Source organism: Heterodontus francisci, chromosome 3 (genome assembly GCF_036365525.1).
Source record: "Heterodontus francisci isolate sHetFra1 chromosome 3, sHetFra1.hap1, whole genome shotgun sequence".
Taxonomy (NCBI): domain Eukaryota; kingdom Metazoa; phylum Chordata; class Chondrichthyes; order Heterodontiformes; family Heterodontidae; genus Heterodontus; species Heterodontus francisci.
In genome coordinates, this window is record NC_090373.1 from 175178391 (window position 1) to 175204749 (window position 26359).

Genomic DNA, 26359 nt, shown 5'->3' on the forward strand with positions numbered 1-26359 from the left:
CCTATCTATCCTATCCATGCCCCTCAGAATTTTGTATACCTCTATGAGGTCCCCCCTCAGCCTTCTCTGCTCGAAGGAAAACAACCCTAGCTTATCCAGTCTCTCTTCATAACTGAAATGCTCCAGCCCAGGCAACATCCTGGTGAATCTCCTCTGCACCCTCTCCAGTGCAATCACATCCTTCCTATAGTGTGGTAACCAGAACTGTACACAGTACTCCAGTTGTAGCCTAACCAGCATTTATACAGCTCTAATATAACCTCCCTGCTCTTATATTCTATGCTTCGACTAATAAAGGCAAGTATCCCATATGCCTTCCTAACCACCTTATCTACCTGTACTGCTGCCTTCAGTGATCTATCGACAAGTACACCACGTTCTCTCTGACCCTCTGTACTCCCGAGGGTCCCACCATCCATCGTACATTCCCTTGACTTGTTAGTCCTCCCAAAATGCATCACCTCACACTTCTCAGGATTAAACTCCCTCTGCCAGTGCTCCACCCATCTTCCCAGCCCATCTATATCGTCCTGTAATCTAAGACTTTCCTCCTCACTATTTACGACACCACCAATTTTTGTGGCGTCTGCAAACTTACTGATCACACCTCCTATATTCATGTCAAAATCATTAATGTACACTACAAACAGTAAGGGTCCCAGCACCGATTCCTGTGGTACACCACTGGTCACAGGCCCCCATTCACAAAAACAACTCTCGATCATCACCCTCTGCCTCCTGCCACTAAGCTAATTTTGGATCCAATTTGCGAAATTACCCTGGATCCCATGGGCTATTACCTTCTTAACCAATCTCCCATGCGGGACCTTATCAAAAGCCTTACTGAAGTCCATATAGACTACATCAACTGCTTTACCTTCATCTACACATCTAGTCACCTCCTTGAAAAATTCAATCAAATTTGTTAGACATGATCTCCCCCTGACAAAGCCATGCTGATTATCCCTGATTAATCCCTGCCTCTCCAAGTGGAGATTAATCCCCCCTCTCAGAATTTTTTCCAATAATTTCCCTACCACTGATGTTAGACTCACAGGCCTATAATGACCTGGTTTATCCCGGCTACCCTTCTTGAATAATGGTACCACATTCACTGTCCTCCAGTCCTCTGGTACCTCTCCTGTGGCCAGAGAGGATTTGAAAATTTGTGTCAGAGCTCCTGCTATCTCCTCCCTTGCCTGACATAGCAGCCTGGGATACATCTCATCTGGGACTGGGGATTTATCCACCTTTAAGCCCGCTAATACAGCTAATACTTCCTCCTTTTCAATGCTAATATGTTCAAGTATATCACAATCCCCCTCCCTGATCACCACACCTACATCGTCCGTCTCCATAGTGAACACAGATGAAAAGTAATCATTCAAAACCTCACCTATGTCCTCCGGCTCCACACACAGATTGCCTCTTTGATCTCGAATGGGCTCCCCACTTTTTCTCTGGTTATCCTCTTGCCCTTAACATACTTAAAAAATGTCTTGGGATTTTCCTTTATCTTGTCCGCCAGTGATTTTTCATGCCCCCTCTTCGCTCTCCTAATTACTTTTTTAAGTACTCCCCTGCACTTTCTATACTCCTCTAGGGCCTCTGCTGTTTTCAGCACTCTGAATCTGCCAAAAGCCTCCTTTTTTTTCCTTATTCAATCCTTTATATCCCTTGACATCCAGGGTTACCTTGACTTATTGGTCCTACCCTTCACCTTAACGGGAACATGTTGGACCTGAACCCTCACTATTTCCTTTCTGAATGACTCCCACTGGTCAGATGTAGACTTTCCTATAAGAAGCTGCTCCCAGTCCACTTCGGCCAGATCCTGTTTTATCATATTGAAATCTGCCTTCCCCCAATTCAGTACTTTTATTTCCAGTCCATCTGTGTCTTTTTCCATAACTACCTTAAATCTTACAAAGTTATGGTCACTATACCCAAAATGCTCCCCCACAGTCACTTCTACCACTTGTCCGGCTTCATTCCCTAGGATTAAGTCCAGTACCGCTCCTCCTCTTGTAGGACTCTACGTGCTGGCTTAAAAAGCTCTCCTGAATGCACTTGAAGAATTCCGCCCCCTTTAAGCTTTTTGCACTAATACTATCCCCTCTAATATGGGGAAGTTGAAATCCCCTACTATTATTACCCTATTATTTTTGCACCTCTCTGAGATTTGCCGACATATTTGCTCCTCTATCTCTCCCTGACTGTTTCGAGGCCTGTCCTACATTCCCAGCCAAGTGATTGCCCCCTTTTTGTTTTTAAGTTCGACCCATATGGCCTCATTAGAGGAACCTGCCGCACAGCTCCAGCGACCTGGGTTCGATTCTGGGTACTGCCTGTGCGGAGTTTGCAAGTTCTCCCTGTGACCGCGTGGGTTTTCACTGGGTGCTCCGGTTTCCTCCCACAGCCAAAGACTTACAGGTTGATAGGTAAATTGGCCATTATAAATTGCCCCTAGTATAGGTAGGTGGTAGGGGAATTGAGGGAAGGTGGGGATGTGAGAAGGTAATGGGATTAATGTATAAATGGGTGGTTGATGGTCAGCACAGACTTGGTGGACCGAAGGGCCTGTTTCAGTGCTGTATCTCTAAATAAAATAAAAATAAATAAAATAAATATCATCCCTCCTTACGGCAGTAATTGACTCCTTAATCAACAGTGCGATGCCACCTTCTCTTTTACACCCTCCCCGATCACATCTGAAGATTCTATACCCTGGGATATTAGGCTGTCAGTCCTGCCCTTCCCTCAACCATGTCTCAGTGATAGCAATAATATCATAATACCATGTGTTAATCAACACCCTCAATTCATCTGCCTTACTAATAAGACTCCTTCCATTAAAATAGTTACGATTGAGCCTTGCATTATTTACTTGAGCCTTAACAGGTCTAAGAACAAAGAGAACAAAGAAAATTACAGCACAGCAACAGGCCCTTCGGCCCTCCAAGCCTGCGCCGATCAGATCCTCTATCTAAACGTGACGCCTATTTTCTAAGGGTCTGTATCTCTTTACTTCCTGCCCACTCATGTATCTGTCTAGATACATCTTAAAAGACGCTTTCGTGCCCGCGTCTACCACCTCCGCTGGCAACGCGTTCCAGGCACCCACCACCCTCTGCATAAAGAACTTTCCACGCATATCCCCCCTAAACTTTTCCCCTTTCACTTTGAACTCGTGACCCCTAGTAATTGAATCCCCCACTCTTGGAAAAAGCCTCTTGCTATCCACCCTGTCTATACCTCTCATGATTTTGTACACCTCAATCAGGTCCCCCCTCAACCTCCGTCTTTCTAATGAAAATAATCCTAATCTACTCAACCTCTCTTCATAGCTAGCGCCCTCCATACCAGGCAACATCCTGGTGAACCTCCTCTGCACCCTCTCCAAAGCATCCACATCCTTTTGGTAATGTGGCGACCAGAACTGCACGCAGTATTCCAAATGTGGCCGAACCAAAGTCCTATACAACTGTAACATGACCTGCCAACTCTTGTACTCAATACCCCGTCCGATGAAGGAAAGCATGCCCTATGCCTTCTTGACCACTCTATTGACCTGCGTTGCCACCTTCAGGGAACAATGGACCTGAACACCCAAATCTCTCTGTACATCAATTTTCCCTAGGACTTTTCCATTTACTGTATAGTTCACTCTTGAATTGGATCTTCCAAAATGCATCACCTCGCATTTGCCTTGATTGAACTCCATCTGCCATTTCTCTGCCCAACTCTCCAGTCTATCTATATTCTGCTGTATTCTCTGACAGTCCCCTTCACTATCTGCTACTCCACCAATCTTAGTGTCGTCTGCAAACTTGCTAATCAGACCACCTATACTTTCCTCCAAATCATTTATGTATATCACAAACAACAGTGGTCCCAGCACGGATCCCTGTGGAACACCACTGGTCACACGTCTCCATTTTGAGAAACTCCCTTCCACTGCTACTCTCTGTCTCCTGTTGCCCAGCCACTTCTTTATCCATCTAGCTAGTACACCTTGGACCCCATGCGCCTTCACTTTCTCCATCAGCCTACCATGGGGAACCTTATCAAACGCCTTACTGAAGTCCATGTATACGACATCTACAGCCCTTCCCTCATCAATCAATTTTGTCACTTCCTCAAAGAATTCTATTAAGTTGGTAAGACATGACCTTCCCTGCACAAAACCATGTTGCCTATCACTGATGAGCCCATTTTCTTCCAAATGGGAATAGATCCTATCCCTCAGTAACTTCTCCAGCAGCTTCCCTACCACTGACGTCAGGCTCACCGGTCTATAATTACCTGGATTATCCCTGCTACCCTTCTTAAACAAGGGGACAACATTAGCAATTCTCCAGTCCTCCGGGACCTCACCCGTGTTTAAGGATGCTGCAAAGATATCTGTTAAGGCCCCAGCTTCCCACAGTAACCTGGGATAGATCCCATCCGGACCTGGGGACTTGTCCACCTTAATGCCTTTTAGAATACCCAACACTTCCTCCCTCCTTATGCCGACTTGACCTAGAGTAATCAAACATCTGTCCCTAACCTCAACATCCGTCATGTCCCTCTCCTCGGTGAATACCGATGCAAAGTACTCGTTTAGAATCTCACCCATTTTCTCTGACTTCACGCATAACTTTCCTCCTTTGTCCTTGAGTGGGCCAATCCTTTCTCTAGTTATCCTCTTGCTCCTTATATATGAATAAAAGGCTTTGGGATTTTCCTTAACCCTGTTTGCTAAAGATATTTCATGACCCCTTTTAGCCCTCTTAATTCCTCATTTCAGATTGGTCCTACATTCCCGATATTCTTTCAAAGCTTCGTCTTTCTTCAGCCACCTAGACCTTATGCATGCTTCCTTTTTCCTCTTTGCTAGTCTCACAATTTCACCTGTCATCCATGGTTCCCTAATCTTGCCATTTCTATCCCTCATTTTCACAGGAACATGTCTCTCCTGCACGCTAATCAACCCCTCTTTAAAAGCCTCCCGCATATCACATGTGGATTTACCTTCAAACAGCTGCTCCCAATCTACATTCCCCAGCTCCTGCCGAATTTTGGTATAGTTGGCCTTCCCCCAATTTAGCACTCTTCCTTTAGGACCACTCTCGTCTTTGTCCATGAGTATTTTAAAGCTTACGGAATTGTGATCACTATTCTCAAAGTAGTCACCTACTGAAACTGCAACCACCTGGCCGGGCTCATTCCCCAACACCAAGTCCAGTATGGCCCCTTCCCGAGTTGGACTATTTACATACTGCTCTAGAAAACCCTCCTGGATGCTCCTTACAAATTCTGCTCCATCTAGACCTCTAACACTAAGTGAATCCCAGTCAATGTTGGGAAAATTAAAATCTCCTATCACCACCACCCTGTTGCTCCTACATCTTTCCATAATCTGTTTACATATTTGTACCTCTATCTCACGCTCGCTGTTGGGAGGCCTGTAGCACAGCCCCAACATTGTTACCGCACCCTTCCTATTTCTGAGTTCTGCCCATATTGCCTCACTGCTCGATTCCTCCATAGTGCCCTCCTTCAGCACAGCTGTGATATCCTATTTGACCAGTAATGTAACTCCTCCACCCCTTTTACCTCCCTCTCTATCCCGCCTGAAGCATCGATATCCTGGGATATTTAGTTGCCAATCATGCCCTTCCCTCAACCAAGTCTCAGTAATAGCAATAACATCATACTCCCAGGTACTAATCCAAGCCCTAAGTTCATCTGCCTTACCTACTACACTTCTTGCATTAAAACAAATGCACCTCAGACCACCAGTCCCTCTGCGTTCATCATCTGCTCCCTGCCTACTCTTCCCCTTAGTCATGCTGACTTCATTATCTAGTTCCTTACAGGCCTTCGTTACTACCTCCTTACTGTCCACTGACCTCCTCATTTGGTTCCCAACCCCCTGCCACATTAGTTTAAACCCTCCCCAACAGCGTTAGCAAAAGCACCCCCAAGGACATTGGTTCCAGTCCGGCCCAGGTGTAGACCGTCCAATTTGTAATAGTCCCACCTCCCCCAGAACTGGTCCCAATGTCCCAAAAATCTGAACCACTCCTTCCTGCACCATCTCTCAAGCCACGCATTCATCCTGACTATTCTTTCATTTCTACTCTGACTATCACGTGGCACTGGTAGCAATCCTGAGATTACTACCTCTGAGGTCCTACTTTTTAACTTGGCTCCTAACTCCCTAAATTCTGCTTGTGGGACCTCATCCCGTTTTTTACCTATATCATTAGTGCCTATGTGCACAATGACAACTGGCTGTTCACCCTCCCCCTTCAGAATGTTCTGCAGCCGATCTGAGACATCCCTGACCCGTGCACCTGGGAGGCAACATACCATTTGGGAGTCTCGTTTTCGACCACAGAACCGCCTATCTACTCCCCTTACAATCGAATCCCCTATGACTATAGCCCTTCCACTCTTTTTCCCGCCCTTCCGAACAGCAGAGCCAGCCACGGTGCCATGAACCTGGCTACTGCTGCCTTCCCCTGGTGAGCCATTTACTCTGCCCTCCAGACTGACTTAGCTTCTCTTCTATATTTGATTGTACATCACCCCCTACTGTGCTTCCACTCTGTATCCCACCCCCTTCCAAATTAGTTTAACCCCCACCCCCCCCCCGACCCCACAACAGCACTAGCAAACCTCCCAGCAAGGATGTTGGTCCTGTTCCAGTTCAGATGCAACCCATCCATCTTATATAGACCCTACATTCGCCAGAAACAGGCCCAGTGATCCAGGAAACTAAAGCCCTCCCTCCTGCATCATCTCTTCAGCCATGCATTCATCTGCTCTAACCTCCTATTCATATACTCATTAGCCCGTGGCACCGGAAGAAACCCAGAGATTATAACCTTTGAGGTCCTACTTTTTAATCTGCTGCCTAGTTCCCTAAATTCTTTTTGCAGGACCTCATCCCTCTTTCTACCTATGTCATTGGTACCAATGTGCACTACGACCTCCGACTGTGCACCCTCACCCTCCAGAATACTCCCTAATCACTCGGTGATATCCATGACCCTTGCACCAGGGAGGCAACATACTATCCTGGAATCACGTCTGCGACCACAGAAATGCCTTTCTGTTCCTCTAACCATAGAATCCCCTACCACTATTGCCCTCTTGTCTCTTTCCATCCCAGCACAGCTGAGTCACCCATGATATTCTGGTCATGACTCTCAGTGCATTCTCCAGAGGAACCCTCTCTCTCATCGGTACCCAGAACTGAATACCGGTTAGAAAGTGGGATGTCCTCTGGGGACTCCTGCACTACCTGCCATCACTTCTCGTCCGTCCGGCAGCCACCTAGTCACCACCTGACTGTGCTTGCCTAGGCACTGGCTTGACTACCTCCTGAAATGTGCCATCCACATAGTCCTCTACCTTGTGGATGCGCCACAGTGACTCCAGCTGCTGCTCGAGCTCCGAAACCCGAAGCTCAAGCTTCTGCAACCGGAGACACTTTCTGCAGACATGTTCGCCAAGGTCACATGGCACGTTCACTACTTCCCACATTGCACAGGAGACAAGCTGCCCTGCCATTACTTAACTTTATAATGAAAACTTGCTGGTTGAAATAACTTACCAGCTATTTACAATCAGCTTTTATCCCCTGTACCTTTGAGGCTGAGAAAGAAAAAGACCAAAGAGCACCTTCCACCACCCCCGGCCAGCAAAAGTACCCACACTTAACTTACAGCACTAGTATAACTAGTAAATACCAATAATTTATAGGTAGCTATCCTAGGGCTTCGATATAAAAGGAACCTTTTTTTTTACACCTATCTATTTCAGCTATCCCCAGGTAATAACAGCTGCCGCCCACCGACCAATCAGCGCACAGAATTTCAGTGATGCCACTATTCTTTTTTTCACTAAATCCAAACAGAGCGCGCACAGAAACAGTCAGAGAACCTGCTGCTGCCCCGGACGTCAGGTTAGTGAAGGGCCTCGAGCCCCGCTTTTTTATAGGTCTTCAGCCCAGTTCCTTTCAGGTCCGCCGCTGCCCCGCACTTCAGGTTAGTGAAGGGCTAACTGGACTGGACAGACTAGATGTAAGAAGGATGTTCCCGATGGTGGGGGAGTCCAGGACCAGGGGTCACAGTCTAAGGATAAGGGGTAAGCCATTTAGGACTGAGATGAGGAGGGATTTCTTCACCCAGAGGGTGGTGAACCTGTGGAATTCTCTACCACGGAAAGCAGTTGAGGCCAAATCATTAAATATATTCAAGAAAGAGTTAGATGTAGTCCTTCGGGCTAATGGGATCAAGGGATACGGGGAGAAAGCGGGAACAGGTTACTGAGTTTGGATGATCAGCCATGATCGTATTGAATGGCGGAGCAGGCTCGAAGGGCCGAATGGCCTACTCCTGCTCCTATTTTTCTAAATGGAATTAAGTGTTACTACTACTCTTGACGAATATTAGCAGAAGTACCTCTTGTACAACATGGTATTCACCTCATGAGCTGATGACAGGGAGATCTAGGAGAACATTGGTACACTTATTGGTGCATGTTCTGAAAGAAAGACAGGAGAAGGAAGTGAACCGAGACAGATTTGTGAGAGACCTGAAGAAACAGTCAGGGGATCTCTCGGCAAGCTGCAGTGAATATCAGCAGAAAACATTGTGCTAACAAAATGAATCTAGAACCACACAAACCACAGGAATGGAACATGTGGATCAGGTGATGGTAAGGAATTATGCTTGAGTGGGACTGTTCGAACCACTGTATAAGGGACCGTATAATATAGTGGAAGAGACGAGCATGATTGTATATGCGATACAACAACCCAAGAAGGTAACAAAAACAAGAAATGCCGGAATCACTCAGCAGGTCTGGCAGCATCTGTGGAGAGAGAAGCAGAGTTAATGTTTCAAGTCTGTGACCTTCTGCCACCGGGGTTCTTGATCCCATGGAAAGCCCACAGCTGTCCAGTTAAGTGCCTAATTGGCACTTGATTCAGCGGGCCTCCCACAGAAGGGGCGACGCGGGGTTCTCGGCAGTGCTTTTGCCGAGACCCCCATTGCCTGGATAAAATCCCGGCCTGAGAGTTGATCTTATAGAAGTAGACAAGATTGTTTCAAGTATTGAAAGTTAATCCAGAATGTTATTGTCAATTAAATTGCATGAGCAGAACAAGGGGACTCAGGGTTATGCTAGAGAAAGTACATTTAGGACAATATCAGGATTTACTTCTTCACAGAGATATCAACATGTGTAATTAACTTCCACATACAGTCTTGGAGGAGATCATTTAAAAAACAATTTGATGATATAATGCATGAGGGAGATAGAACATAGAACAGTACAGCACAGTACAGGCCCTTCGGCCCACGATGTTGTGCCGAACCTTTAACCTACTCCAAGATCAAACTAACTACCTACCCTTCATTCTACTATCATCCCTGTACCTATCCAAGAGTCATTTAAATGTCCCTAATGTATCTGCTTCTACTACCACCGCTGGCAGCGCATTCCACGCACCCACCACTCTCTGTGTCAAGAACCTACCTCTGACATCTCCCCGAAACCTTCCTCCAATCACCTTAAAATTATGCCCCCTGGTGATAGCCCTTTCCACCCTGGGAAAAAGTCTCTGGCTATCCACTCTATCTATGCCTCTCATCATCTTGTACCCCTCTATCAAGTCACCTCTCATCTTTCTTCGCTCCAATGAGAAAAGCCCCAGCTCCCTCAATCTTTCTTCATAAGACATGCCCTCCAGTCCAGGCAGCATCCTGGTAAATCTCCTCTGCACCCTCTCTAAAGCTTCCACATCCTTCCTATAATGAGGCGACCAGAACTGAACACAATATTCCAAGTGTGGTCGAACCAGGGCCTTATAGAGCTGCAGCATAACCTCGCGGCTCTTAAACTCAATCCCCGTTAATGAAAGCCAACACACCATACGCCTTCTTAACAACCCTATCAACTTGGGTGGCAACTTTGAGCGATCTATGGACATGGACCCCAAGATCCCTCTGTTCCTCCACACTACCAAGAATCCTGTCTTTAAGCCTGTATTCTGCATTCAAATTCGACCTTCCAAAATGAATCACTTCACACTTTTCCAGGTTGAACTCCATCTGCCACTTCTCAGCCCAGCTCTGCATCCTGTCAATGTCCCGTTGCAACCTACAACAGCCTTCCACACTACCCACAACTCCAGCAACCTTTGTGTCATCGGCAAACTTGCTAACCCAGCCTTCCACTTCCTCATCCAAGTCATTTATAAAAATCACAAAGAGCAGAGGTCCCAGAACAGATCCCTGCAGAACACCACTGGTCACCCAGCTCCATGCTAAATACTTTCCATCTACTACCACCCTCTGTCTTCTATGGGCCAGCCAATTTTGTATCCAGACAGCCAACTTCCTCTGTATCCCATGCCTCCTTACTTTCTGAATGAGCCTACCATGGGGAACCTTATCAAACGCCTTGCTAAAATCCATATACACCACATCCACTGCTCTTCCTTCATCAATGTGTTTTGTCACATCTTCAAAGAATTCAATAAGGCTTGTGAAGCATGACCTGCCCCTCACAAAGCCATGCTGACTGTCTCTAATCAAACCATGCTTTTCCAAATAATCATAAATCTTGTGTCTCAGAATCCTCTCCAATAATTTGCCCACTACCGACATAAGACTGACTGGTCTATAATTCCCAGGGTTATCCCTATTCCCTTTCTTGAACAAGGGAACAACATTTGCCACCCTCCAATCATCCAGTACTACTCCAGTGGAATATGATTAGCTTTCTTTCAGCTAGATCTAATGATCCAAAAAATTCCTGTGAGTACCACTTTAAGTATTGCTCCAATGGTCTGTCTGCTTCCTGTTATGTCCAGTTACCTGATCGGTTCTGCACTCAGCGGCATTCTGCTATTTTCTGTTAAAATCTTAGGGGGTGTTGTATTTGCAATAATAGGATCATTATTTAAATAACATTATAACCTGATACCAACAAGAGCCTGGACTGACTGGTTCTGAACCAGAGGCAAAAAGGAAGTAGCCACCATATATATGCAAACAGGTTGGTAAATGTTGCACCACCGCATTAACACACCACCCCAGTTGTACCCATTGGAGTGGGCTAAAGCTGACCCAAGTGTTCACACACTATGCCCCAGTGTAATTTCAAGGGCCTTTTATTTTTGATTTATTTTTTCTGATCGGAACATTTCAGTCATAGAACATTAGAGCAGAATAACAAAACACTCCTGATCTGAGTAGCATTATTGCTGTAATATTAATGTTAATAGTGCACAAAAATGTTAAAGAAAAATGGTTGGTCCATGGAGTATAGAATTCTGTAAAGTTTCTGTTAGTGTAAAAGCTAAAATTACATATGATCTCCTTTGTTCAACAGTGTTCTTTTTAGAGTACGTGCCAGTAATTCTTTTCTAATGCGTATGCCTTTAAATGAATAGATCTATCAAAATCAGGATTCTTCCAACCCTATCTATGGCCTCCATACTGAATCACCTCTACAATGACCAAGATTCTTAGAACCAGTAATGCCCTCCCGTAGCTTCATGGGTTTATGGTCTATTAATGAAAAAATTGTCTTCGGCAGTCCTTTATACATTGCCAAATATTTCCCAACAGTCATCCTGATCATGTTTGTTTTTTTGATTCAGCAATTTATAACAGTGTTGATTTACTCCCAGGCAGCACCATGTCCATGTGGAGTTGAGACGCTGATATTGGAGCCAAAAATAACTTCATGCCATTTTAAAATTTCTTCCCCCAGAAGTAACCCTCAGTTTCTCTGAAGCATGATTTTGTGTTTTATTTTATTCCACCCTCCACTGCTTTCTGCCAGCAGAAACGCAACTGCACTAGTTTATAAGGCCCAAGTGATTCAGATTGTGAGTATTAAGTTCATTGTTAAGTTAATCTATTGTTTAATTGGGATTGGGCTTTCTCTTTTTGAATTGATTGCTGTTGTGATTGGCGATGGACACACTTTACAAAAGCAAAGAGGTGGGAATAATATAGTTATAGAAAGGGAAGTTCTAATTATTCTTGGACTAGCATTAGTGCTTTTATCTTTTAGGTTATTTTGGGAGTACCTGTTTCCATTTGTTTCTGGTACTGCCATGGAGTTGTCAAAGGCTCCATCCATTTCTGATTTCATTCTTGTCTCAGTATAATAATGATACTTAGTACCTCTCAATGGATTTCCTCCAAAAACCTCTCCGTCTCTCTCCTTTTTAAAAAGCCTCCTAGAAACCCTTCTCTTTAAGCAAGCTTTCATTAACCCCTCCTTAGCAATCCTTTCCTCATTTGGTGTTCATAACCTGTCCGTGAAGAGAGTAAGACACTTATTAATGTGAAATGCGCCGTATAAATGCAACTTGTTGTTGACTTCTGCAGAATTATTAACAAATTGTTTGAAAAAATGAATATGATTTTGTATCATCAGCCACCATTTTATGAAACTGTAAATATAGATTAAATAGTCCTTTAAGCTTTCTTTGTTATGTCAGGGCATTTTAATACAAGTATCTACATGGATTTTGCAACCTGACTTAACTGTTTGTTAGGATATTTCTGGATGGATGAATTAAAATGGGTTGACTGCCATTCCTCATCTACAATTATCTTATGATCATATTTAAAGTGTAACCATTAGCCTACATTCAGTGCAAGATGAAGGATTACCATCACCTTCTAAAGGCAACTAGTGATGGGTAGTAAAGAAAGGCTGAAGCGTTTGCAACCATCTTTAGCCAGAAGCGCTGAGTGGATGATCCATCGCATCCTCCTTCTGAGGTCTTTAGCATCACAGATGCCAATCTTAAGACAATTTGATTCACTCCACATGGTATCAAGAAAGACTGAGCACAATGGATACAGCAAAGGCTACTGGACCTGACAATATCCTAGCTGTACAACAACAACTTATATTTATATACTGTCTTTAACATCATAAAATTTCCCAAGGCGCTTCACAGGAGCATTATAAAACAAAATATGACATCAAGCATCATAAGGAGATATTAGGTTAGATGACCAAAAACATACTCGAAGAGGTAGCTTTTATGGAGTGTCTGAAAGGAGGAAAGTGAGGTGGAGAGGTGTAGGGAGGGTATTCCAGATCTTAGGGCCTAGGTAACTTAAGGTGCGGCCACCAATGTTGGAGCGATTAAAATCGGGGATGCTCAAGAGGCCAGAATTAGAGGAACACAGATATCTTGGAGGGTTGTGGGGCTGCAGGAGATTACAGAGATAGGGAGGGGCGAGACCATGGAGGGATTTGAAAACAAGGATGAGAATTTTAAAATCAAGACGTTGCTTGACTGGAGCCAATATAGGTCAGTGAGCGCACATGATAGGGGAACGGGACTAGGTGTGAATTAAGAAGCGGGAAGGAGAGTTTTGGATGACCTCAGGTTCTTGGAAGGTAGAATGTGGGAGACCTGCCAAGAGCGCATTGGAATAGTCAAGTCTAGAGGTACCGAAGGCATGAATGCGGGTTTCAACAGCAAATGAGCTGAGATAGGGGTGAAGTCAAGCGATGTTACGAAGTTGGAAATAGGAGGTCTTATAGTGATGGCACGAATATGAGGTTGGAAGCTCATCTCTGGGTCAAATGTGACACCAAGGTTGTGAACAGACTGATTTAATCTCAGACTGTTGCTCGGGAGAGAAATGGAGTCAGTAGCTGGGGAATGGAGTTTGGAGCAGGGACCAAAAATAATGGCTTCAATCCTCCCAATATTTAATTGGAGGAAATTCCTGCTCACCCATTACTGGATCTCAGATAAGCAGTTTGATAATTTTGCAACTGTGGAAGAGGTGGTACTGAGGTAGAACTGGGTGTCATCAACATACATTTGAAAACTAAAGCTGTGCTTTTGGATGATGTCACCAAGGGGCATCACGCAGATGAGAAATAGGAAGGGTCAAGGATAGATCCTTGGGGACACCAGAGATAACAGTGTGGGAGTAGGAAGAGAAGCCATTGCAAGTGATTCTGTGGCTATGATTAGATAGATAAGGATGGGACCTGGTGAGAGCAGTCCCAGCTGGATGACAGTGCAGAGGCGTTGGAGGAAGATGGTGTGATCAACTGTGCCAAAGGCTGCAGACAGTTTGAGAAGTATGAGCAGGGAAAATTTACCTATGTTACAGTCACATTGGATGTCATTTGTGACTTTGATAAGAGCTGTTTCGACACTGAGGTGGGGCAGAAACCTGATTGGAGGGATTCAAAGATGGAGTTCTGGGAAAGATGGGAACACATTTGGAAGACACGAATGCGAGGTCGGAAGCTCACCTCGGGGTCAAATGGTGAACATACTGATTTAATCTCAGACTGTTGCCAGGGAGGGGAATGGAGTCAGTAGCTAGGGAATGGAGTTTGGAACAGGGACTGAAAATAATGGCCTCAGTCTTCCTAATATTTAATTGGAGGAAATTTCTTTTCACCCAGTACTGGCTTTGGAGAGGAAAGGGAGGTTGGAGATGGGATGGTACTTTGCAAGGATGGTGGGTCAAGGGTTGTTTTTTTTTGAGGCGAGGGGTTATGATGGCAGATTTAAAGGAGAGAGGGACAACACCTGAAGAGACAGCACCATTAACAATATCGGCTATCATGGAGACCAGGAGGGGAAGTTGGGTGGTCAGCAGTTTAGTGGTAATAGGATCAAGGAAACAGGAGGTGGGTCTCATGGAGAAGATGAGTTCGCAGAGGACATGGGGGGAGGTCAGAGAGAAACTAGAGAAATATGTGAGTTCAGGGCTAGGACAGGGGGAAGCATTAGAGGGATTTTGGTCAGGTGGGCTAGTGAAAGGGAGGGAAGTGGCAGAGGCAGCAGATTGGATGGTCTAACTCTTAGTGACAAAGAAATCCATGAGCTCCTTGCACTTATTGTTGGAAGTGAGGGTGCAGGGGACGGGGAGAGGGATTTACGAAGACAGTTTGCAGTAGAGAAAAGAAGCCAGGGATTATCTTAGCATTGAAGGATGATCCTGGAACAGTGAGTAGTTTTAGCAGACGAGAGGAGAACCTGATCCAGCCAGATCTGGCGGTGAATGGTTAAACCAGTTGCCCGCCATACCCTTTCAAGTCTGTGCCCCATGGACTTAAGGGAGTGAAGTTGAGGGCCTTACCAGAGGGAACGGCATTGGAAATGAGGGTTGCACCAGGGGAAAAGCCAGGTTGAGAGATAGTAACAGTTTTATTGGGGATCAAAGGTGGAGGTGAGGGTGCATTTGAGCAAGCATGTAGCTGCAGAAATGTTTTGGCAAATGGAGGGCCAGAGGCTAGCCAGCTGGAATTTTGAAAGTTCAGGATCCTAGCTGCATTGCTGAAGACTTGTGCTTCAGAACGAGCCATGCCCCTAGCCAAGATACTCCAGTACAGCTACAACACTGCATCTCCTCGACAAAAGTAGAAAATTGCACAGTTATGTCCTATCCACAAAAAGTAGGACAAATCCAATCCAGCCAATTACCACCCCATTAGCCTAATCTCAATCATCAGCAAAGTGCTGGAAGGTATTGTCAACAGTGCTATAAAGCGGCACTTTCTCAGCAAGAACCTGCTCACTGATGCTCAGTTTGGGTTCTGCCAGGGGCACTGCAGACTCATTACAGTCTTGGTCCAAACATGGATAAAAGAGCTGAATTCCTGAGGTGAGATGAGAGTGACTGCCCTTGACATCAAGGTAGCATTTGATCAAATGTGGTATCAAGGAGCCTGAGCAAAATTGAAATCAATGGGAATCAGGCAAAAGGTCGCTAGTGGCTGAAGTCAACCGAGCACAAAGGAAGACGGTTATTGTTGTTGGAGGCCAATCATCTCAGCCTTAGGACATCGCTGCAGGATTTCATCAGAGCAGCTGCTTCATCAGTGACCTTCCCTCTATCATAAGGTCAGAAGTGAGGATATTCGCTGATGATTGCAGTGTTCAGTCCATTCACAACTCCTCAGATACTGAAGCAGTCCGTGCCAGCATGCAGCAAGACATAAACAACATTCAGGTTTGGGCTGATAAGCAGAAAGTAACACCTGTGCTACACAAAACCCGAGAAATAACCATCTCCAACAAGAGAGAATCTAAGCACTTCTCCTTGACGTTCATCGCTGAATCTCCCATCATCAACATCCTGGTGGTTACTGTTGACTAGAAACTCAACTGGACCAGCCATATAAAAACTGTGACTACAATGGCAGATGAGAGGCTGGGCATTCTGTGATGAGTACAAAGAACAGTACAGCACAGGAACAGGCCATTCGGCCCTCCAAGCCTGCGCCGATCTTGATGCCTGCCTAAACTAAAACCTTCTGCACTTCCGGGGACCGTATCCCTCTATTCCCATCCTATTCATGTATTTGTCAAGATATCTCTTAAACGTCGCTATCGTATTTATTGCCACCACCTCCCCCGGCAGTAGGTTCCAGGCACTCACCACCCTCTGTGTAAAGAACTTGCCTCGCACATCCCCTCTAAATTTTGCCCCTCTCACCTTAAACCTATGTCCCCTAGTAACTGATTCTTCCACCCTAGGAAAAAGCTTCTGACTATCCACTCTGTCCATGCCACTCATAACTTTGTAAACCTCCATCATGTCGCCCCTCCACCTCCGTCGTTCCAGAAAAAACAATCCGAGTTTATCCAACCTCTCCTCATAGCTAATGCCCTCCAGACCAGGCAACATCCTGGTAAACCTCTTCTGTACCCTCTCCAAAGCCTCCACGTCCTTCTGGTAGTGTGGCGACCAGAATTGCACGCAATATTCCAAGTGTGGCCAAACTAAAGTTCTGTACAGCTGCAGCATGACTTGCCAAGTTTTATACTCTATGCCTCGACCGATGAAGGCAAGCATGCCGTATGCCTTCTTCACTACCTTATCCACCTGCGTTGCCACTTTCAGTGACCTGTGGACCTGTACGCCAGATCTCTCTGCCTGTCAATACTCCTAAGGGTTCTGCCATTTACTGTATACCTCCCACCTGCATTAGACCTTCCAAAATGCATTAACTCATATTTGTCTGGATTAAACGCCATCTGCCATTTCTCCGCCCAAGTCTCCAACCGATCTTTATCCTGCTGTATCCTCTGACAATCCTCATCACTATCCGCAACTCCACCAATCTTTGTGTCGTCCACAAACTTACTAATCAGACCAGCTACATTTTCCTCCAAATCATTTATATATACTACAAACAGCAAAGGTCCCAGCACTGATCCCTGCGGAACACCACTAGTCACATCCCTCCATTCAGAAAAGCACCCTTCCACTGCTACCCTCTGTCTTCTATGACTGAGCCAGTTCTGTATCCATCTTGCCAGCTCCCCTCTGATCCCGTGTGACTTCACCTTTTGTACCAGTCTGCCATGAGGGACCTTGTCAAAGGCTTTACTGAAGTCCATATAGATAACATCCACTGCCCTTCCCTCATCAATCATCTCTGTCACTTCCTCAAAAAACTCAAATTAGTGAGACACGACCTCCCCTTCACAAAACCATGCTGCCTCTCGCTAATAAGTTTGTTTGTTTCCAAATAGGAGTAAATCCTGTCCCGAAGAATCCTCTCTAATAATTTCTCTACCACTGACGTAAGGCTCACCGGCCTATAATTTCCTGGATTATCCTTGCTACCCTTCTTAAACAAAGGAACAACATTGGCTATTCTCCAGTCCTCTGGGACCTCACCTGTAGCCAATGAGGATGAAAAGATTTCTGTCAAGGCCCCAGCAATTTCTTCCCTTGCCTCCCTCAGTATTCTGGGGTAGATCCTTCATTGCAGCAGCTTTTTCGGGAGCAGTGAGTGAGCGAGTGAGCAGCTGGGAAGGTCAGTTTGAAAGTAAATTTAATTTCCTTTTGTTTTTCGGCGGAGGCCAGGGGGCTGCTGGGTAAGTAAAACACTATATATTTGGGCGGTTTAAAATAACTTTCCCTTCATTGCAGCAGCTTTTTCGGGAGCAGTGAGTGAGCGAGTGAGCAGCTGGGAAGGTCAGTTTGAAAGTAAATTTAATTTCCTTTTGTTTTTCGGCGGAGGCCGGGGGCTGCTGGGTAAGTAAAACACTATATATTTGGGCGGTTTAAAATAACTTTCCCTTCATTGCAGCAGCTTTTTCGGGAGCAGTGAGTGAGCGAGTGAGCAGCTGGGAAGGTCAGTTTGAAAGTAAATTTAATTTCCTTTTGTTTTTCGGCGGAGGCCAGGGGGCTGCTGGGTAAGTAAAACACTATATATTTGGGCGGTTTAAAATAACTTTCCCTTCATTGCAGCAGCTTTTTCGGGAGCAGTGAGTGAGCGAGTGAGCAGCTGGGAAGGTCAGTTTGAAAGTAAATTTAATTTCCTTTTGTTTTTCGGCGGAGGCCAGGGGGCTGCTGGGTAAGTAAAACACTATATATTTGGGCGGTTTCTGAACCCGAGACACCACACTTGTCGTGTCTCCCACCCGCCCTCCTCCTCTAACCAAAAAAAAAGGACTCGGTGGGGTGTTTATAAGGTAAGGCTTTTTCGATTTCTCTGGTTTATTGTGATTGGTAAAAACTTTTCGTTCCTTTTTCATTTAACTAAGTTAAGCTTAAGATTAAAAATGGCAGGAGATCTCAGACCCGTGTCATGCTCCTCTTGCTCAATGTGGGAGCTCAGGGACACGGCTGATGTCCCTGACTCCTTCACGTGCAGGAAGTGTGTCCAACTGCAGCTCTTGTTAGACCGCATGACGGCTCTCGAGCTGCGGATGGACTCACTTTGGAGCATGCGCGATGCTGAGGAGGTCGTGGATAGCACGTTTAGTGAATTGGTCACACCGCAGATTAGGATTGCTGAGAGAGAAAGGGAATGGGTGACCAAAAGGCAGAGAAAGAGCAGGAAGGCAGCGCAGGAGTCCCCTGCGGTCATCTCCCTCCAAAACAAGTATACCGTTTTGGATACTGTTGGGGGAGATGGCTCACCAGGGGAAGGCAGCAGTAGCCAGGTCCATGGCACCGTGGCTGGCTCTTCTGTTCAGAAGGGCGGGAAAAAGAGTGGAAGGGCTATAGTCGTAGGGGATTCGATTGTAAGGGGAGTAGATAGGCGGTTCTGTGGTCGAAAACGAGGCTCCCGAATGGTATGTTGCCTCCCAGGTGCACGGGTCAGGGATGTCTCAGATCGGCTGCAGAACATTCTAAAGGGGGAGGGTGAACAGCCAGTTGTCATTGTGCACATAGGCACTAATGATATAGGTAAAAAACGGGATGAGGTCCTACAAGCAGAGTTAAGGGAGTTAGGAGCCAAGTTAAAAAGTAGGACCTCAGAGGTAGTAATCTCAGGATTACTACCAGTGCCACGTGATAGTCAGAGTAAAAATGAAAGAATAGTCAGGATGAATGCGTGGCTTGAGAGATGGTGCAGGAAGGAGGGGTTCAGATTTTTGGGACATTGGGACCGGTTCTGGGGGAGGTGGGACTATTACAAATTGGACGGTCTACACCTGGGCCGGACTGGAACCAATGTCCTTGGAGGTGCTTTTGCTAACGCTGTTGGGGAGGGTTTAAACTAATGTGGCAGGGGGATGGGAACCAATTGAGGTCAGTTGACAGTAAGGAGGTAGTAACAAAAGCCTGTAAGGAACTAGATAATGAAGTCAGTGTGACTAAGGGGAAGAACAGGCAGGGAGCAGATGATGAATATAAAGGGACTGGTGGTCTGAGGTGCATTTGTTTTAATGCAAGAAGTGTAGTAGGTAAGGCAGATGAACTTAGGGCTTGGATTAGTACCTGGGAGTAAGATGTTATTGCTATTACTGAGACTTGGTTGAGGGAAGGGCATGATTGGCAACTAAATATCCCAGGATATCGATGCTTCAGGCGGGATAGAGAGGGAGGTAAAAGGGGTGGAGGAGTTGCATTACTGGTCAAAGAGGATATCACAGCTGTGCTGAAGGAGGGCACTATGGAGGACTCGAGCAGTGAGGCAATATGGACAGAACTCAGAAATAGGAAGGGTGCGGTAACAATGTTGGGGCTGTACTACAGGCCTCCCAACAGCGAGCGTGAGATAGAGGTACAAATATGTAAACAGATTATGGAAAGATGTAGGAGCAACAGGGTGGTGGTGATAGGAGATTTTAATTTTCCCAACATTGACTGGGATTCGCTTAGTGTTAGAGGTCCAGATGGAGCAGAATTTGTAAGGAGCATCCAGGAAGGTTTTCTAGAGCAGTATGTAAATAGTCCAACTCGGGAAGGGGCCATACTGGACCTGGTGTTGGGGAATGAGCCCGGCCAGGTTGTTGAAGTTTCAGTAGGGGACTACTTTGGGAATAGTGATCACAATTCCGTAAGCTTTAAAATACTCATGGACAAAGACGAGAGTGGTCCTAAAGGAAGAGTGCGAAATTGGGGGAAGGCCAACTATACCAAAATTCGGCAGGAGCTGGGAAATGTAGATTGGGAGCAGCTGTTTGAAGGTAAATCCACATGTGATATGTGGGAGGCTTTTAAAGAGAGGTTGATTAGCGTTCAGGAGAGACATGTTCCTGTGAAAATGAGGGATAGAAATGGCAAGATTAGGGAACCATGGATGACAGGTGAAATTGTGAGACTAGCTAAGAGGAAAAAGGAAGCATGCATAAGGTCTAGGTGGCTGAAGAAAGACGAAGCTTTGAAAGAATATCGGGAATGTAGGACCAATCTGAAACGAGGAATTAAGAGGGCTAAAAGGGGTCATGAAATATCTTTAGCAAACAGGGTTAAGGAAAATCCCAAAGCCTTTTATTCATATATAAGGAGAAAGAGGGTAACTAGAGAAAGGATTGGCCCACTAAAGGACAAAGGAGGAATGTTATGCTTGGACTCAGAGAAAATGGGTGAGATTCTAAACGAGTACTTTGCATCGGTATTCACCGAGGAGAGGGACATGACGGATGTTGAGGTTAGGAACAGATGTTTGATTACTCTAGGTCAAGTCGGCATAAGGAGGGAGGAAGTGTTGGGTATTCTAAAGGGCATTAAGGTGGACAAGTCCCCAGGTCCGGATGGGATCTATCCCAGGTTACTGAGGGAAGCGAGAGAGGAAATAGCTGGGGCCTTAACAGATATCTTTGCAGCATCCTTAAACACGGGTGAGGTCCCGGAGGACTGGAGAATTGCTAATGTTGTCCCCTTGTTTAAGAAGGGTAGCAGAGATAATCCAGGTAATTATAGACCAGTGAGCCTGACGTCAGTGGTAGGGAAGCTGCTGGAGAAGATACTGAGGGATAGGATCTGTTCCCATTTGGAAGAAAATGGGCTCATCAGTGATAGGCAACATGGTTTTGTGCAGGGAAGGTCATGTCTTACCAACTTAATAGAATTCTTTGAGGAAGTGACAAAGTTGATTGATGAGGGAAGGGCTGTCGATGTCATATACATGGACTTCAGTAAGGCGTTTGATAAGGTTCCCCATGGCAGGCTGATGGAGAAAGTGAAGGCGCTTGGGGTCCAAGGTGTACTAGCTAGATGGATAAAGAACTGGCTGGGCAACAGGAGACAGAGAGTAGCAGTAGAGGGGAGTTTCTCAAAATGGAGACGTGTGACCAGTGGTGTTCCACAGGGATCCGTGCTGGGACCACTGTTGTTTGTGATATACATTAATGATTTGGAGGAAAGTATAGGTGGACTGATTAGCAAGTTTGCAGACGACACTAAGATTGGTGGAGTAGCAGATAGTGAAGGGGACTGTCAGAGAATACAGCAGAATATAGATATATTAGAGAGTTGGGCAGAGAAATGGCAGATGGAGTTCAATCAGGGCAAATGCGAGGTGATGCATTTTGGAAGATCCAATTCAAGAGTGAACTATACCGTAAATGGAAAAGTCCTGGGGAAAATTGATGTCCAGAGAGATTTGGGTGTTCAGGTCCACTGTTCCCTGAAGGTGGCAACGCAGGTAAATAGAGTGGTCAAGAAGGCATACGGCATGCTTTCCTTCATCGGACGGGGCATTGAGTACAAGAGTTGGCAGGTCATGTTACAGTTGTATAGGACTTTGGTTCGGCCACATTTGGAATACTGCGTACAGTTCTGGTCGCCACATTATCAAAAGGATGTGGATGCTTTGGAGAGGGTGCAGAGGAGGTTCACCAGGATGTTGCCTGGTATGGAGGGCGCTAGCTATGAAGAGAGGTTGAGTAGATTAGGATTATTTTCATTAGAAAGACGGAGGTTGAGGGGGGACCTGATTGAGGTGTACAAAATCATGAGAGGTATAGACAGGGCGGACAGCAAGAGGCTTTTTCCCAGAGTGGGGGTTTCAATTACGAGAGGACACGAGTTCAAAGTGAAAGGGGAAATGTTTAGGGGGGATATGCGTGGAAAGTTCTTTACGCAGAGGGTGGTGGGCACCTGGAACGCGTTGCCAGCGGAGGTGGTAGACGCGGGCACGATGGAGTCTTTTAAGATGTATCTAGACAGATACATGAATGGGCAGGAAGAAAAGAGATACAGAACCTTAGAAAATAGGCGACATGTTTAGAGAGAGGATCTGGATCGGCGCAGGCTTGGAGGGCCGAAGGGCCTGTTCCTGTGCTGTAATTATCTTTGTTCTTTGTTTATCCCATCAGGCCCTGGGGACTTATCTACCTTAATGCTTTGCAAGACATCCAACACCTCCTCCTTTTTGATAATGAGATGACTGATGACTGAGTAACTCACCTCCTGACTCCCCAAAGCCAGTTCACCATCTACAAGGCACAAGTCAGGAGTCATCCCACTTGCCTGGATGAGTGCAGCTCCAACAACACTTAAGAAGCCGACACCATGCAGGAGAAAGCAGTCTGCTTGTTTGCCACTCCTTCCGCCACCAGCTTACCATAGCAGCAGTGTGTACCATCTATAAGATGCACTGCAGCAACTTGCCAAGTCTTCTTTGACAGCACCTTTCAAACCTGCGACCTCCACCACCTAGAACGATAAGGGCAATACACACATGGCAACCACCACCACCTGCAAGTTCCCTTCCAAGTCATACACCATCCTGACTTGGAAATATATTGCTGTTTCTTCAGTGTTGTTGGATACAGATCCTGGAACTCCCTCCCGAATAGCACTGTGGTTGTACCTACACCATAAAGACTGCATTGGCTCAAGAAGGCAGTTCACCACCATCTTCTCAAGGGCAATGAGGGATGTGCAACAAATACTGGCCTTGCCAGAGATGCCCACATCCCAAGAACAAATTTAAAAAAAAAACTGTGGGAACATAATGGATCAAGCGCCTGGAAATTTGACACATAAACTATATTTAGCAGAAATTAAAATACCAAATTAGGAGCCTACCACAATTTAAAATTCCAGACAATATCATTGCCACATTTGGAAAGGTTCAGAAGGTTTACACAGAAAAAACCTTTTCCACAAACATACACTGATTACAATACATTGACTTCCCGTACACCACTGATCAGTCTTGCACATTGCCACTAATCTTGTTCTGTTATTAATATAAGGAGTCCTCACTGTGATGTGCTCAGGAAGTTACAAACACTGTGAGGTGTGAGTTGTAGATTCTACAATAAGTTACTTAGCAATGCAACTCAGAAATACCAGAAGACAAAAACTCATTCTGAGTAAAAGTTTACTTGTGGTCCAAACCAAATGGAAATACAGTACAAAAATAAAAACTTACCACTGAGGAGGCAGCTTCATTCAACCTGGAAAATGGATTCATATTTTCTGAGGAGTGATGTTATTCAGATTTTCTGCACAGTAATTGTACAGCACCTCCCACTCAAATGCAGAGGGCTACAGCAGTGAATTGCCTCCCATCATTTCCTGTGTAAACCCTGTGTATATTTCCTGTTCAACTCAATATACATATGTGCATTGTCCCCTTATTTACTTGGGATTTTGTCTGCAATCTATTCCCTGCCTATCCATTTCCAGGACACGTTGTCATTTCATCTATGGCTCTGATTTCTAACAAAGCTGTTATTTTACAAACACAGCAGTGGATCTCCTGCGGTGCTTCTCATTTGAGAGTTTGAGGTATGTTGTTGAATGGAAGGGGATTGCTTCTGGGGTTTAAAAGCACACTAAAAGGAGTTGGAAAGATCTAAAACAATGTAGTTTTAAAAAAAACAACTCTGCAACGTGTGGGCCAATTAAGAATACTTTGGCAACAGGCATGTCACATATATATCACCCACACCATTGGCTGTAGTTGAGTAGGAAGTTAAGCTGTCGCAAAGGGGTTTGCTAAGCATGGAAGTGGGAGAGGGCTTCATCTGTACAGTGGAAGAATTTTGAAAAAAGTCTTGCTAGAGATAGTGAAAGTGTTTTTTGTTTGGTCCCTGGAACATAAAAAGTATTTTCCTTATTCACTGAAGTCACATAAATACATAGTTGCATAAATATCACTCTCTCTGTAATATAGGGTTGATTTTGTTTACCTTTACTGTCTGTGTCTCTGTGTCCATAATACTGAGATTTTTCTGCTGAAAGTCACTATTGTCATGCTTTGTGTATTATTCATCCATCCTCCTTCACTTCACCTCTGCATAACTGCTCTCGCTTGATTCTACTCCTACTTTTCCCAATTTAGACACCACATATCTAGAAATAAACCAAAAGTGCGTATGGTAGCCTTGTGATTATGGTACTGTGCTAGCAACCCTGAAGTCGTAAGTTCAAATCTAACCATGGCAAATTGTGAAAACTGCATTTAGTACATAAGGTAATTTATAGCTGGAATCAGAAATGACCACAAAAGCTGCTGTAAAAACACAACTGGTTTATTAATGCTCTTTAGCGAAGGAAACCTTCCATTCCTCCATGGTCTGGCCTACATGTGACTCCAGTCCCACAATATAACTCTATTGCCTTCCTCAGTTGCTCATTTGTCTGAAGCTGTTCTGTATCAGAACAAGAAACAACTGAACAACTGTCTGGGGGGGGGGGGGGGCGGAAATAGCATCACAATCATTTCTTTTGACTAATTATTAAATTATAACAAAACAATGGGCAGATGTGAAGGTGTGATGTGGCTTTACACTGGGAGAGAAGAATGCATCGTCTGGGCAGATAAGCAACTTTGGCGGAAGGGTCGAGAACTAGAGGACACTGACTTAAGGTAATTAGCAAAAGAAGCAACAGCGACAGGAGGAAAAACTGTTTTACACAACGAATGGTTAGGATCGGGAATGCTCTGCATGAGACTGTGGTGGAGGCAGATTCAATTGAGGCCTTCAAAGAGAACTGGATAATTATCTGAAGTGAAAATAATTGCAGGGCTGCGTGGAAAAGGTGGGGGAATGGGACTAGGTGAGTTGCTCTTCCAGGGAACTGGCACGGATGCCATGAGCCAAATGGCCTTCCTCTGTGATGGAACCATTCTATGATTATCTATGATAAGGCACAACTTTGGTAACCTATTCAACCAAGAATTGAGCTTCAAATTTCACATCTTTTCCAACACCACTTAGATCCAAAACACTGTTTCCTCCGTCCTGACCTCAAAACGTGCTGCAAAAACCCTTATCTATGCTTTTGTTACCTGCAAACTTTACTTGTGCAACACCTACCTCCTGAGCTACATAAGCTCCAACTTGTCCAAACCTCTGCCACCAATGTCCTGTCCTATGCCAAACCCATTACCACTATACTCACCAATCTCCACCAGCATCCTATACCCCAACAAATTGAATTCAAAGTCCTGGTTTACATTTTGCTATATTTTACTATGTAACACACAATGCATTATTCCGCTAAGGTGGATTTGTGTTCCTTTAAGTAATCTAAATCTAATTGTTGTCAAGTAAACAAAGGTTCAAGTTAGAATTTAACTGTTATTTGATCAGGAAAATTAACTGGAGTAGCCATATAAATACTGTGGCTACAAGAGGTCAGAGGCTGGGAGTTCTGCAGCTAGTAACTCATCTCCTGACTCCCCAAAGCCTGTCCACCATCTACAAGGCACAAGTCAGGAGTGTGATGGAATACTCTCCACTTGCCTGGACTTATGCAGCTCCAAAAACATGCAAGAAGTTCAACACCATCCAAGAAAAAGCAGCCCGATTGTTTGGCACCCTATCCACCACCTTAAACATTCACTGCCTCCACCCCCAACGCACAGTAGCAGCAGTTTGTACCATATACAAGATGAACTGCAGCAACTTGCCAAGCCTCCTTCAAAATTCCCTTCAAAACCCGTGACCTCTATCACCTGGAAGGACAAGGGCAGCAGACACATGGGAACATCACCATCTGCAAGTTCCCCTTCAGGCCACATACCATTATGGTTTGGAATTATATTACCATTCCTTCACTGTCGCTGGGTCAAAAACCTGGAACTCCTTTTCTAACAGCAATGACGGTGTCCCTACACCAGAAGGACTGCAGTGGTT